At 39.0% G+C, this 6,016-nt stretch overlaps 1 protein-coding gene across 9 annotated transcripts in view; it reads left to right on the forward strand.

Moving 5' to 3' along the window:
- The window catches only part of MECOM (MDS1 and EVI1 complex locus), a 584,109-nt gene that overhangs the window by 511,883 nt on the left and 66,210 nt on the right, over positions 1–6,016 (forward strand). The gene's annotated exons all lie outside the window — the stretch shown is intronic.

Here is a 6,016-nt window from a genome sequence, read left to right on the forward strand (position 1 = left end):
AGGAGGAGAGCAGCATCAAGGACATGGCTGTAAGTAAGGAAGAACTGGCTCTAAACCAGGAGAGAAGCATAGATGGTTTGGGGTGAAGGATGAAAAGGTCAAGCCTGGGTCGTAAAAATTAGCAGGCATAAGAAATGGGTGATTTTGAAGGATAGATAAGATTTTTATCTAAGATAACCAAGGCAAAATAAATTCTAGGCTGAGCAATAATAATAAAAGCAATTAAAATTATAATAGCAATACCAATAATAATAGCTATTTTCTACTGACTATATCTTATGCATGATTCTAAGTGATTTACATACATTGCCTCACTGAATTCTCAAAAAAAAATGGAATGAATTCATACTGAATTGTTAGGCAATCAGAATTCACTGAAGAACTGTGAGCAGGGGAATAAGTAACAGCAGATGGTTGAGAGGATTAACATCGAGGACTTTAAACTGGTGGGAGAGTGAATGGTGGTCAGAGGATCTGGTAAGAGATCATTGCAATAATTCAGACTAGAGGTAACAGGCATCCAAGTTTGGCATTCAAACTACATGAGAAGAGAAGTCAAGGAAAGATCTGATCCATTTTTTTTTTCAGTGAACATCTCCTAAATACTAGTTGATGTCAGGCATTATGGTAGACTCTGGACAATAGGGGCAAATAAAATATGCCCAATTCTTGCCTTCTTGGTACTTAAAGTTTACCTACCAAGAGACATTGGTAACAAATTTCCTGGCCTTGGTAACAAACCAGGATTGTGTGTGTGTTTGTGTGTGCATGTTTCTACCCTAGTTTTTTGAGCTCTGGAACTCAATGATATTCCACCTTTGCCTCAGAATACTCTCTCTTACTGATTGGCAGAGATCACAGTGGGTAGAACAGAACAACCTCAGCTGCAAGCCAGACAGAGACGAACATCTTCATGGGTAGCACTGCTTGAGAGAAAATAACATTTTTCATAAAATTCTTCCCTTCCAAGGTCAGGGTAAGGATTAGGGCAACTGACACTGGAGTGAAAGAAAGAAGATACAAAAATACTTACACTTTGCCATTCCCCAGAGTATAGGCCAGACCATCTTCCTCATTGTTCATGTATGTAAGTTTAACTCACTACACAAACAGAAATACTGTGAAACTTATAGTATTTTGACCTGTTCCCATGAACTCAGAGCAGTTCACACTCACGTTACCCAATTTATTTTGCCAATACTCGTAAGAGGCTGATATGATGAAACTTTCATGGAAACCGACTCAAAGGTTAAGTGACTTACCCAAAGGTACACAGCTAGGCATGGAGACAAGAGGAAGATCAAGCTTCCAACAAACTTTCCCCAGAAGATTATGAGTCTAAAAGCACTCTTAAATGGTGTTTCTAAAGCTCGAGGGAAGAAGCTGACCCTGGAGTTATTGCATAATGTGCTAAATGCTACATCGAAAGATTGAATTAATTAAAATTAACAAAATAATGAAAAATGTATTCCTTATAGAGTTGAGGTTTCTTCCAAAAGCATTTACTACCTCACTTCTTTAGTCTAAAGCTAGAAAGATTGAGGAATTTTTCCTTTTAAGGCTAATGATAATCATAAGCAAAGTTATCTTTTATAAAATAAAAAAATAGTAATGCTGATTATCTGAACAACCAGATTGGTATGTTATGCATTTTTTGTGAATGTCTCAGTTTTTGTATTTATTTTTTCATCATTTATTTCTTGAATATATCTTGTAATAAATACACATCAAAGAGTTAAAACATCTCTGCTTTTGGGGAATATTTCTCTATTGTCTCTATTTTGCTACTGAAATTTTACTGTATTTTATTAACATTTTTATTTTATCATAACATTTTAATTTAAACTTGGTATAAATTTGTTGTGCATTAACCACTCAGCATAATAGCTTAGGACTGAAACACATCAAGAGTCCAACAAGAAATATTTTAAATATGGTAACCTTGATTGGAGTTTAGAAAAGTAAATCTTTGAGTGTAATAATTTATTCACCAGAGCTGTTGTTTCAGCGAAGTATTTCATCTTAGTTTCCAAAGATCTGCTAGTCATTACTAAATATATTTTAAAATCGAAGCAAAAAAGAAATCCACTTTCATTCTGGCCAAATATACTATAAAATACTAAACTGTTAAAATCTTTGGCAATTTCGAAAAGATCAGTTAGGTGATTATGCTTGTATAGTTAATTAATAAGAAAGGAAGTAGGCAATGGTTCACTGGGGAAACTTTTGTTATCACCGTGTCTATTTATGAAGGATCCCATGCTGTAGGGACAATAACGGGGTGCTAATTCTGAACGCACACAGTGCCGTCCTACAAAGACATCAAGATTTGTAGGAAATCAACCCTCCAGCAGTCCTGGCAAGCCAGACTGACCCCAGCAAATGAAAATAATCAAAAGTAATTAGAAGCGTGCTGGACTACTCCTCGGAGAGCCGAATAGGAGAGTAAACATGCCTGAATCCTCGAGCCACTGCAAAGGCCCATGTCTGAGCTGTTAGGTGCCCTGACCTTGTCCACATAAAGATGTGATTTATGAAGTGCAGGGCACAGCAGCAGGGCTTCTGTCTTCTCCTGGAGAACCAAATTACTGAGGTGGAGATTAACATGCTTTCAGTCGGGCCCATTTCCAGACCAAGGGAAATTTTTTATTTACATTTTTTTTTTACCTTTAATTTCCTCTTTTCTAACAGCACACCCCAATAGATTAAAAGAAAGAAAGAAAGAAAGAAAAAAGGCAGAGTCCACCACCAAGAGCCACCAGTAATCTCTCCAAAGCAGTGGTGATATGTGCTGGTGGCAATGGACAGTCACAGCTTTTTTTGTGGGTAAATCTGTATTGTGCTGGACTGTTTTGCTGGATCTGCCTGATGAAAACATCACAGAATTCACCTTCATGCTACAGAACCAAGGTTGCAAAATACTTATCAAAGTAAAAAATAAAAATTATTAAAATTAAACAGAGGATTACCTTAGATTTCATGGCTTTCTGATCTAGTCTATCTTGCCTAAAGGTCATGCTTCATTACAAAGTTTACTCAATTAAATAAAAAGATTTAGGAGAAGAAATTGTGGGTGGTAGAGAATTTAGAGGAGTAGGAGGAAAGACAAATTGGGGGAAATGTTTATATATGTCTCTTGAGTCTCTTGAGTCCTAAAAAACATACTTACATTATTTTTTATATTTGTGTCCTTTAGGTTAGGTAAGATTTTATGAAATCCTATTCTGACATGGAACAGGAAGCATTGATTTTCTTTTTAAACACACATCAATATCTATACACGAAGCTAATTTAATTAGCAGGCACTTATTGTTCAGCCAAATGTCAATTTCTCAGATTATTTCATGCTTCTTGACATGAACTGTATGAAACAGGATTTAACAGAATCTCCATGAATAAAACTCCACTTGAGAAATGTAAAACTGCACTTGTACGTTCTTGAAAAGCTACAAAAAAAATAGTGTTAAAACACAAATGTCAGGCTTCGAGTTCAGTGTATATTTAGCCACCTCAAGAAACCCAAAGCTGCAGAATTAAGGGAACTTAAACTGAGGTTATAAAGTGCCTTCCTCTATAAACTAAAAACATAATGTCAGGGTGAATGGGAACATACTTTATTAACTTTACGGTATTGAAAACTGCCAGCAAGTTGTCTTGTTTTTAAATATTGTCCTCTGCAGAGTGTTACAGTGCTGTTTGTCCACAGGAAGCCTATTAAAAGTGGACAGTGCAGTCATTTCATCTGGCTTTGGCTGGACTGCTTTTCTTTCCTTTAATGATGTGCTGGAATGTACCATGCCCATAGGGTCTCCATTAGCAGAACTTTTACTTCGGGGACGACCATGAAGTTTAAGGCTTAAAAGAGGCATCAGTTTACAGTCTTGTGGGAATCACTTGAATACTGGAGCACTAACTTCTTACTGCTTTAACTAATATATTGACTCATTTTAAATAAACAGTTACACAATGAAGGCAGAGCCAGTGGCCTTATTGGAAATCTTTGGGCTTTTTAAAGATTCTGCAATCCACACAGCTGGGGAAGGAAGGAAGGGGCCTGAGGAGGGTTTATGCCCTTTTCAAACCAGGAAGAAAACACATTAACCTCTCCCACCCCAGCCCTGCCATCAGCCAAAGGGGGATCTTTACAACTCCCAGAAAATCTATCAGCTCACACTCAACCCTCATATTTTCCAATGCCCTTTTCCTGATAAACAACAATTAACAGAACAAGAAAGAAAAAATAATCATTCCTTCTGGAAAAGTGTTTTTAAAATCTGGTTCTCTTTTTAGACATCACTGATGAATCATTCAATTTTGTGCTTTCCCCGAAGCTATACATTTGTTATAGTTTGTTCTATTCTATCCCCTTAATATTTAGATCATCTGTCCTGATACATGTTTGCAAATTAAAGCTGGTTTGAGATTATAGTAAAACCATTATTTTTAATAGCCCATTTCAAGGGCAGTGCTAAACACTGTAGAACACGCATGTTACTGATTACTGCTGAGCAGACAGCGGCTTTTGCAGATTAATTTGTAACTGGGAACTACTGTAAACAGATTTCACCAGAAATCCCAAGGAATAAAGGGAATTGGTGGTGGTATTTGGCTCCTTGTATTTATTTATTGTTTTAGAAACCTTTTGAGGGAAAGCAAGCTAACCCAGGAGAAGCAAGCCCCTTGCAAAAACCTTTTCCTCTAACCCTCTCTCCTGTTTCATTCACTTATTGGGGAAGATGGATCAGGTCTTCTAAAGAATTATTATTTAAATAGCAAGGCCCCCCCCCACACCTTTTTCTGTTCTTTTTTTGAGACAGAGTCTAGCTTTGTCACCAAGCTGGAGTGCAGTAGCATGATCTTAGCTCACTGCAACTTCTGCGTCTCAGGTTCAAGTGATTCTCCTGCCTCAGCCTCCTAGGTAGCTGGGACTACAGTTATGCACCACCATGCCCAGCTAATTTTTTATATTTACTTATTTATTATTATTTTAGTAGAGATGGGGATTCACCATGTTAGCAAGGATGGTTTTGATCTCCTGACCTCATGATCCACCCACCTCAGCCTCTCAAAATGTTGGGATTACAGGCAAGAGCCACCGCACCGGGCCACAAGAGGCCCCTTTCATGAGAAACAAGACCAGTCTAACTACTGTAGGATTTCAGAAGTCTATCTTTAAACTTCAAGTTGTGTCAAGAATAAGTGGGATGAATCTGCCTTTACATGAAGTTATTGTTATATACCCAAAGGAGAGAGGGAGTGTTATGGGGCGGGGGAGTGGGGAGAGACAGACAGGCAGACACACACACACACACACACACACACACAAACACACACACACGAGAGAGAGAGAGAGAGAGAGAGAGAGAGAGAGAGAGAGATAGAGAGATATGATTTAGCGTTTTGTTAGCCTCCTTTGCTCAGGTCCTTCTGACGATTTCCTTTAGTCTTTTTCACAATTTATTCAGTGGAGAACAAAACTGATCATGACGATAATGATGATATTAATATAATAATAATGATGATGCAATGAATTCGCCATTCTTCTAGGTACATCTTCCAAGGTCTCGGAGGATAAGCGTTCACTCTTGGTTATATTTGGGGAGGAGAAGTTGAGACGTAGGAATAGTCTCTCAGGCTGGAGTCTGCAGGCCTGGACTGCAGTGTGCCCTCCTCCCGTTGTGAAGCTCGGGAGGACGCGGAACGGCTGGCGAGGCGGAGGGCAGAGCTGGGTGCCTGCGTCTGTCGGGCAGAGGCGGGTTCACCTGCGTGGCTGGAGCCGCCTGCGGGGCGCTTTATTTCGGGCCGCAATGCCATCTACCGGCCTCCTGCAGTACCTGCAAGTATCCGGACCTTGAAAGTCTCTCCGCCTCCCCCACCCGAAACCAATATAGGAGGAAAAAAAAAAACTCGGAGGCCCTTTCCACGAAATCCTAATTTAGCCAGGACCTGCCAGTAGTTCCACACGACCTTTTGTTTACCTACCGACGTTTCCTCGTTTTGAAAGCAGTTTTGTAAA

Source organism: Callithrix jacchus, chromosome 17 (genome assembly GCF_049354715.1).
Source record: "Callithrix jacchus isolate 240 chromosome 17, calJac240_pri, whole genome shotgun sequence".
Lineage (NCBI taxonomy): Eukaryota > Metazoa > Chordata > Mammalia > Primates > Cebidae > Callithrix > Callithrix jacchus.